Source organism: Zea mays, chromosome 3, assembly GCF_902167145.1.
Source record: "Zea mays cultivar B73 chromosome 3, Zm-B73-REFERENCE-NAM-5.0, whole genome shotgun sequence".
NCBI classification, from domain to species: domain Eukaryota; kingdom Viridiplantae; phylum Streptophyta; class Magnoliopsida; order Poales; family Poaceae; genus Zea; species Zea mays.
Window position 1 is genome coordinate 188,557,524 of NC_050098.1, and position 9,428 is coordinate 188,566,951.

The 9,428-nt window shown below is 43.9% G+C and overlaps 1 long non-coding RNA gene across 1 annotated transcript; it reads right to left on the reverse strand.

Moving 5' to 3' along the window:
- Positions 1-780: 780 nt before the first annotated feature.
- On the reverse strand, positions 781-1,546 carry LOC109944876 (uncharacterized). Its single transcript, XR_002268171.2, has 2 exons — positions 1,242-1,546; positions 781-1,033 (listed from the first exon to the last, which is right to left on the reverse strand). It is a non-coding gene; the product is annotated as an uncharacterized lncRNA (long non-coding RNA).
- Between the last annotated feature and the right edge of the window lie 7,882 nt (positions 1,547-9,428).

A 9,428-nucleotide genomic window follows, 5' to 3' on the forward strand; every position in this document is an offset into this window, starting at 1 on the left:
TGCCTGTGTCTAGTAACTACGACAGTATCACATGCAATCATGTAGCAGGTTCCCACTGACATCACCTCGCCGCCGACAACGTACGTCTGGTATCATCATCGATCGACCTTCTATAGCTACTAGTCTAATCTATAAAAAAAAGGGGAATGGGAGCGTACGTACGTGCTTCATTAATATATGTTCGATCAACAATCGATCTTTTACTAATTAATTAACCATTTTCAGTACGGGATAGTCATCTCTCATGAATGACAGACATCATTGGATTCTTCATGGACGATGATCATCAGCATCCTGCCATTTAAAAGCATGTTTGTGTGGTTAGGCGCCAGCAGGTGGAGAACCTGTACTACGCTGTGGTGCATATATGGAGCCGGCCACCATCATCTCTATCGTCGCCTTCTTCTTTATGTTGGACATCGGATAGTAGCTAGTACAGTAACTGTTTTGATTGCATCCAACATACTGTTTGTTAATACTTGATTGCATGCATGAACCGAAAATCTATGGCACAAATTAAAGCCAGCATACGAATTATATATGACTAGTTTTCGGTACTCTTTTGCCGATATGCTTCTGTTGTAACAGCAAGTATCATCCGCTGCCTTCTCCTTGTAAGCATACATCGGATGCTCTTTTCTTGCAACTTATATAAATATTTAATATATATAATAATATGCAAGACATGGATCCATAATTTGCTCTGCATGACGTGTGGATGCTTATAAAGAAGGTGGCCAAATCAGTACTTTTCCGATGCTCTCATATTGAATGATCGAATCAAACAATCATAGAAGATAAATATAAGCTAACAAGTCTTGCTTTCCAAAAATCCGTCGCCCATGTCCTCGAGACGTAGAAAATAGCAAATAAGTAGCTCACTAGCCAAACAATGGCGGGATATTCTCGACGACGATCAACAAATGGCGGGGCACTCAAACCAACAAGAAACCAAGCACAACACCGAAAGCCTCCATGAACTGATTGATGACCAATGATGGCTCGTCATCACTAAGCGCCTCAACTTACTCCTCTATACCAGAAACAAAGAAGACAAAGAAAACAAGACAGGTGAGCGTTAGTGAAAGTCGCCTAGAGGGAGGTGAATAAGGCGAATCTGAAATTTACAAACTTAATCACAACTACAAGCTGGGTTAGCGTTAGAAATAGAAACGAGTCCGATAGAGGGCGCAAAACAAATCACAAGCGAATAAAGAGTGTGACACAAGGATTTGTTTTACCGAGGTTCGGTTCTCTCAAACCTACTCCCCATTGAGGTGGTCACAAAGACCGGGTCTCTTTTAACCCTTTCCCTCTCTCAAACGGTCCCTCGGATCGAGTGAGCTTCTCTTCTTAAATCAATTGGGAACCAAACTTCACGCAAGGATCAGCACACAATTGGTGTCTCTTGCCTTGTTTACAATTGAGATGATCGCAAGAAAGAATGAGAAAAAGAAGCAATCCAAGCGCAAGAGCTCAAATGAACACAACAAATCTCTCTCACTAATCTCTAAAGCCTTGTGTGGAATTGGAAGAGAATTTGATCACTTTGGTGTGTCTAGTATTGAATGCTTAGCTCTTGTGAGTAGTTGGAAAATGGAAAACTTGGATGACTTGAATGTGGGGGTGGTTGGGGTATTTATAGCCCCAACCACCAAACTAGCCGTTTGGTGGAGGCTGCTGTCGTATGGCGCACCGGACAGTCCGGTGCGCCACCGGACACTGTCTGGTGTGCCAGCCACGTCACCAGGCCGTTGGGTTCTGACCGTTGGAGCTCTGACTTGTGGGCCCGCCTGGCTGTCCGGTGGCGCACCGGAGAAGTCCTGTAGACTGTCCGGTGTGCCACCCGCGCGTGCTCTGTCCTCTGCGCGCGCAGGCGCACATTTAATGCGTTGCAGTCGACCGTTGCGCGTGAAGTAGCCGTTGCTCCGCTGGCTCACCGGACAGTCCGGTGTGCACCAGACATGTCCGGTGAATTATAGCGGAGCGGATTCCCGAAGCTGGCGAGTTCAGAGCCGCTCTTCCTTGGTGCACCGGACACTGTCCGGTGGTGCACCGGACAGTCCGGTGAATTATAGCGGAGCGCCTCTGAGAATTCCCGAAGGTGTTGAGTTCGACTTGGAGTTCCCTGGTGCACCGGACACTGTCCGGTGGTGCACCGGACACTGTCCGGTGGCACACCGGACAGTCCGGTGCGCCAAACCAGGGAGCACTTCGGTTATCCCTTGCTCTCTTTGTTGAACCCTTTTCTTGGTCTTTTTATTGGCTTAGTGTGAACCTTTGGCACCTGTATAACTTATAGACTAGAGCAAACTAGTTAGTCCAATTATTTGTGTTGGGCAATTCAACCACCAAAATCAATTAGGAAATATGTGTAAGCCTAATTCCCTTTCAATCTCCCCCTTTTTGGTGATTGATGCCAACACAAACCAAAGCAAGTATAGAAGTGCATAGTTGAACTAGTTTGCATAATGTAAGTGCAAAGATTACTTGGAATTGAGCCAATATAAATACTTATAAGATACGCATGGATTGTTTCTTTATTTTTAACATTTTGGACGACGCTTGCACCATATGTTTTGTTTTTTCAAATTCTTTTATAAATCCTTTTCAAAGTTATTTTGCAAATAGTCAAAGGCGAATGAATAAAAGTTTGAGAAGCATTTTCGAGTTTTGAAATTTTCTCCCCCTGTTTCAAATGCTTTTCCTTTGACTAAACAAAACTCCCCCTCAATGAAATCCTCCTCTTAGTGTTCAAGAGGGTTTTAAGACATCAATTTTGAAAATACTACTTTCTCCCCCTTTTGAACACAATAAGATATCAATTTGAAAATCATTAGTTTTAAAATTAGGTGGTGGTGCGGTCCTTTTGCTTTGGGCTCATACTTTCTCCCCCTTTGGCATGAATCGCCAAAAACAGATACTTGAGTGAGATATAAGCCCTTTCATAACTATTTTCTCCCCTTTGGCAAATAAAACATATGAGTGAAGATTATACCAAAGACGGAGAGATGCTCGGAGCGACGTCGAAGGATGAGTTATGGAGTGGAGTGGAAGCCTTTGTCTTCGCCGAAGACTCCAATTCCCTTTCAATACACCTATGACTTGGTTTGAAATTGACTTGAAAACACATTAGTCATAGCATATATAAAAGAGACATGATCAAAGGTATACTTATGAGCTATATGTGCAAGACATCAAAAGAAATTCCTAGAATCAAGAATATTTAGCTCATGCCTAAGTTTGTTAAAGGTTTGTTCATCAAGTGGCTTGGTAAAGATATCGGCTAATTGATCTTTAGTGTTAATATATGCAATCTCGATATCTCCCTTTTGTTGGTGATCCCTTAAGAAGTGATACCGAATGGCTATGTGTTTAGTGCGGCTATGCTCAACGGGATTATCCGCCATGCGGATTGCACTCTCATTATCACATAGAAGAGGAACTTTGGTTAATTTGTAACCGTAGTCCCTCAGGGTTTGCCTCATCCAAAGTAGTTGCACGCAACAATGTCCTGCGGCAATATACTCGGCTTCGGCGGTAGAAAGAGCTACGGAATTTTGCTTCTTTGAAGCCCAAGACACCAAGGATCTTCCCAAGAACTGGCAAGTCCCTGATGTGCTCTTTCTATTGATTTTACACCCCGCCCAATCGGCATCCGAATAACCAATCAAATCAAAAGTGGATCCCCTAGGATACCAAAGCCCAAACTTAGGAGTATAAACTAAATATCTCAAGATTCGTTTTACGGCCGTAAGGTGAGCTTCCTTAGGGCCGGCTTGGAATCTTGCACACATGCATACAGAAAGCATAATATCCGGTCGAGATGCACATAAATAGAGTAAAGAGCCTATCATCGACCGGTATACCTTTTGATCTACGAATTTACCTCCCGTGTCGAGGTCGAGATGCCCATTGGTTCCCATGGGTGTCTTGATGGGCTTGGCATCCTTCATCCCAAACTTGCTTAAAATATCTTGAGTATACTTTGTTTGGCTAATGAATGTGCCTTCTTGGAGTTGCTTCACTTGAAATCCTAAGAAGTACTTCAACTCCCCCATCATAGACATATCGAATTTCTGTGTCATGATCCTACTAAACTCTTCACATGTAGATTCGTTAGTAGACCCAAATATAATATCATCAACATAAATTTGGCATACAAACAAATCATTTTCAAGTGTTTTGGTAAAGAGTGTAGGATCGGCCTTTTCGACTTTGAATCCATTAGTGATAAGGAAATCTCTAAGGCATTCATACCATGCTCTTGGGGCTTGCTTGAGCCCATAAAGTGCCTTAGAGAGTTTATAGACATGGTTAGGGTACTCACTATCTTCAAAGTCGGGAGGTTGCTCAACATAGACCTCTTCTTTGATTGGTCCGTTGAGAAAGGCACTCTTCACGTCCATTTGATAAAGCTTGAAGCCATGGTAAGTAGCATAGGCTAATAATATACGAATTGACTCAAGCCTAGCTACGGGTGCATAGGTTTCACCGAAATCCAAACCTTCGACTTGGGAGTATCCCTTGGCCACAAGTCGAGCTTTGTTCCTTGTCACCACACCATGCTCGTCTTGCTTGTTGCGGAACACCCACTTGGTTCCTACAACATTTTGATTAGGACGTGGAACTAAATGCCATACCTCATTCCTAGTGAAGTTGTTGAGCTCCTCTTGCATCGCCACCACCCAATCCGAATCTTGTAGTGCTTCCTCTACCTTGTGTGGCTTAATAGAGGAAACAAAAGAGTAATGCTCACAAAAATGTGCAACACGAGATCTAGTGGTTACCCCCTTATGAATGTCGCCGAGGATGGTGTCGACGGGGTGATCTCGTTGGATTGCTTGGTGGACTCTTGGGTGTGGCGGTCTTGATTCTTCATCCTCCTTGTCTTGATCATTTGCATCTCCCCCTTGATCATTGCCGTCATCTTGAGGTGGCTCATTTTCTTGATCTTCTCCTTTATCAACTTGAGCCTCATCCTAATTTTGAGTTGGTGGAGATGCTTGCATGGAGGAGGATGGTTGATCTTGTGCATTTGGAGGCTATTTGGATTCCTTAGGACACACATCCCCAATGGACATGTTCCTTAGCGTGATGCAAGGAGCCTCTTCATCACCTATCTCATCAAGATCAATTTGCTCTACTTGAGAGCCGTTAGTCTCATCAAACACAACGTCACAAGAAACTTCAACTAGTCCTGAGGACTTGTTAAAGACTCTATATGCCCTTGTGTTTGAATCATATCCTAGTAAAAAGCCTTCTACAGTCTTAGGAGCAAATTTAGATTTTCTACCTCTTTTGACAAGAATAAAACATTTGCTACCAAAGACTCTAAAATATGAAATATTGGGCTTTTTACCGGTTAGGAGTTCATATGATGTCTTCTTGAGGATTCGGTGTAGATATAATCGGTTGATGGTGTAACAAGCGGTGTTGACCGCCTCGGCCCAAAACCGATCCGAAGTCTTGTACTCATCAAGCATGGTTCTTGCCATGTCCAATAGAGTTCTATTCTTCCTCTCTACTACACCATTTTGTTGTGGTGTGTAGGGAGAGGAGAACTCATGCTTGATGCCCTCCTCCTCAAGGAAGCCTTCAATTTGAGAGTTCTTGAACTCCGTCCCGTTGTCGCTTCTAATTTTCTTGATCCTTAAGCCGAACTCGTTTCGAGCCCGTCTCAAGAATCCCCTTAAGGTCTCTTGGGTATGAAATTTTTCCTGCAAAAAGAACACCCAAGTGAAGCGAGAATAATCATCCACAATAACTAGACAGTACTTACTCCCGCCGATACTTATGTAAGCTATCGGGCCGAATAGATCCATGTGTAGGAGCTCCAGTGGCCTGTCAGTCGTCATGATGTTCTTGTGTGGATGATGGGCACCAACTTGCTTCCCTGCTTGGCATGCGCTACAAATCCTGTCTTTCTCAAAATGAACATTTGTTAATCCTAAAATGTGCTCTCCCTTTGGAAGCTTATGAAGATTCTTCATCCCAACATGTGGTAGTCGGCGATGCCAGAGTCAGCCCATGTTAGTCTTAGCAATTAAGCAAGTGTCGATTTCAGCTCTATCAAAATTTACTAAGTATAGCTGACCCTCTAACACAAAGTCGGGTGCATCTCATACATGCGCCAAAGAAGACAACATATATAATAACAGAGTGTATAGAGATAAATGTCACATTAATCAGAGTATTTATTACATAGCGGAAGTCTTACAAAATAAAATATAAATATAACAGGATCTAACATCCATCCTTAGCACCAGAAAGCTGACTGGGAGACGCCACCTAGATCAAGTCGAAAGCCTCAGAATAAGGCAGCTCCACTTCGACCACCTGTTCTTCTCCTGTGGGGGGTGAGACAGCAAGAGTGAGCTCACACATGTTCATCGCTCAACAAGTTGTAGGGAATAATGTGCATGAACTCACCGAAGGTGGGAGTTCATGAAGTGTAAGGCTGATCAATAAAATGAAGGCTGAAGCTAAGCATTGCTTTTATAAGTTGGTCAAAATTTTATTAGCAATTACTAAGTGTAAGTAAATACCGAACCTTAGAAATAATAAGTAAAAGTAATAAAAATAATCCCAGATGCAATGATATGACAAATTGAATTTAAGTTCCATAAATTAATCATGTGAGTGTCCGAGCCGCTCATGACCGTGAGCACGGCTAGTATACCAGTTTTACACTCTGCAGAGGTTGCACATCTTTACCCACAAGTCGTGTTACCCATTTGCCACGGAGTTGATCAGACCCCATACACCTCTACCAAGGAAGCGAGGCAGGGTACCACTACGAGGCCTTTACAAAGTTCCACTAGCTTCAGAAAACCCGCTACAGTTTATAGGAAGCTCCAGTGCAGGAATCCCTCGCCTGACCGCCATCGCAGCAAAATCAACCCAAGGACCTCCCTACACTGACCACTCCCCTACTGCCCTTGCCCCTTTCGGGTAAGGTAGTCATCCACTAGCTTTCCTAGTTAATCAGCCAAGGGCATCCCATTATACCCTTGTGGTAGCACTGTTTTCCCGGGTGGTTCTCCATGTTCCCATTAACATAATGATCTTATCATGAATAATAATAATAAACAGATAATAAAAAGTATAACAATGAGTGATAAATATCTTTATACCCAAATCCACATAAAGCGATAGCATATACTACCCAAAAATTTAGTAGTAAAACCAGTGGTGAAACAAGGTATAAAGATAGTCAAAATCTAGGGTAACCTATTGGGTCCCATCAAAATTAACCTATGCAGATCATTATGATTAATAAGAACATGACTAGGTAAAAGAAGTGATCAAGGGCACAACTTGCCTTCAACGAGCTCCTGCTCAGCAGTCTCTACCAGCCGAACCCCAGAATCCTCTGTAGCTTGCTCGTCTACTCGCATCAACACAATACATACATAGTATAGCAAAAATTAACATTACACCAAACATGTAAATAAAATGCACAGCAATAATCTAGACACCAAAATGAGATCATAGGAACTAGAATTATTAATTTTGGAGTTATAGATTTTAAGTTGTGGATTTTCTAATGTTTTATGTGCTTAATACAAGATTAAGTGCTAGATACATTTAAATCATCTTTCATGTTAACACAGAGGCACTAATGGTTAGACAATAATATTATAAAAATTTAGGAACTGGAATGGACTAATTTGGAGTTCATATGCATTTTCTATGAATTATACAAATTCTATGAATTGTTTTTATATTAAAACTCATTTTCTAATTCATTTTTCCTGATTTTACAACTCTCTAGACGGGGCCTCAAATACTGAAAACTGCAGGGGCTCACTGGTAAATTACCCTAGACTCAGTGAACAATGCCCCCAGGACGGCAGGTTCTATTTTCTTAATCCCCGAGGACTCTTTAACAAAATTCTCGGCCGAAGGGGTATAGTGAGTTCTGGGCCGTTGGATTAGAATCGAAGGGTGACGATTAGATCTATCCAACAATCACACGGCCATCGACGAGAGCCCTCAGATCATGATCTAAAGGTTTCGATTCAATGAACGCCCAAACGCCATCCGACCGCCCGATTTCACATTGACGGCGATGATCCAGCGACCGAAACGGTGTCTGATTCTCCAATCCGAGCCGCTCGTTGGAGATCGGACGGTGCTCGGGTATCGTCTTCCCCTGTGGTTTCTAACAGCGGCACCGCGCTCGCACGTCGGCGCAAACGCCGATGAACACCGCGCTCGACCCCACGGTGGTAATCCCTATGTTCTAACAGTGTTGACCCAATGCGCAGATTAAGGCGAATTCACGGGTGGTAGTATTACCGGCAATTGCAGCGCGGACGACGCTGGCCACGGCGCTTGGCGGACGCGCCCCGGTTTCACAACTCCGGCGAGCGATTAGAAGCGCGCCGATGGATTTCTTCGCCCAAAGATGCCACGGTTAGATTCGGTAGCTGCCTGCGATCACTCCTGGTCACAGGCCAACGACCCGACGTCGCTTAATCGGTAGAACGGCGGCGGCGGACCGTGTTTCCCACGACAAGCTCGGTGTGCTGGCGGCTGAGGCGAGAGAGGAGTCGCGAGGTCGACGGAGAAGTGGAGAGGGGCGCAGAGGGCACCAATTTATCCCCCCCCCCCCCCCCCGCGGACCCTGGCACGGGATGGAGGAAGGCCGCCCACGCCCGCGAGGATCACGGCGGCAGGTACGCCATCCGCGCACCCGCGACGGCTTGGAGATCGGCACTGACCCGACGAGTCCACACGTCAGCCAGAGTCAGTGCGCGCAGTTGTGACGCGAGGGACGCGGCAATTTGTTCGTGGCGCTGACGTGCGGGGCCCGCAGCCAGTGAGGGCGTGCGCGCGACCGTGGGTGAAGGGGTATTTGGGCTGCGCGGGAGAAAAGGTTGGATGGGCCGAATTGGTTAGCTGCCGGCCCAAACAGAGTTTTGGTCTTCTTCCCTTTTTTATTTTATATTTTCTTTTCTCCCTCCCCAATTCAAACTCCAATTTGAAATTGAATTCGAATTTCCGTGGCAAACTTGTCTTAAATATCCCACTTGGATATGACATGATATGGATTGATCTATTTTTAATGAGTTTATTTAGTGGTGACTAATGTTTTTCCTCCTTAAATTCTAGTGTTTCCGATTTAATGTTTATTTCCAAATTGGCTTTTACTATATATATGTATATTTTTTAAACCTCATTTCATATAATCACGACATACACACAATAAAGTCTTAGCATGATGCACCATTTTATGACTTTTATTAATCCTCTAGTTTCAATTAAGGTGTTCACATGAAATGACAAATAGATATGGCTCACAGGTATATAAAGGAGCAAAGTTTTCTCCTTTTAGATTTTCTTACAAAGTAGGTATTACAGGGCCTAGGTGTACAATGGGAGGTGTAGCAGTGTGCTAACGTGTCTAGCAGAGAGGAGCT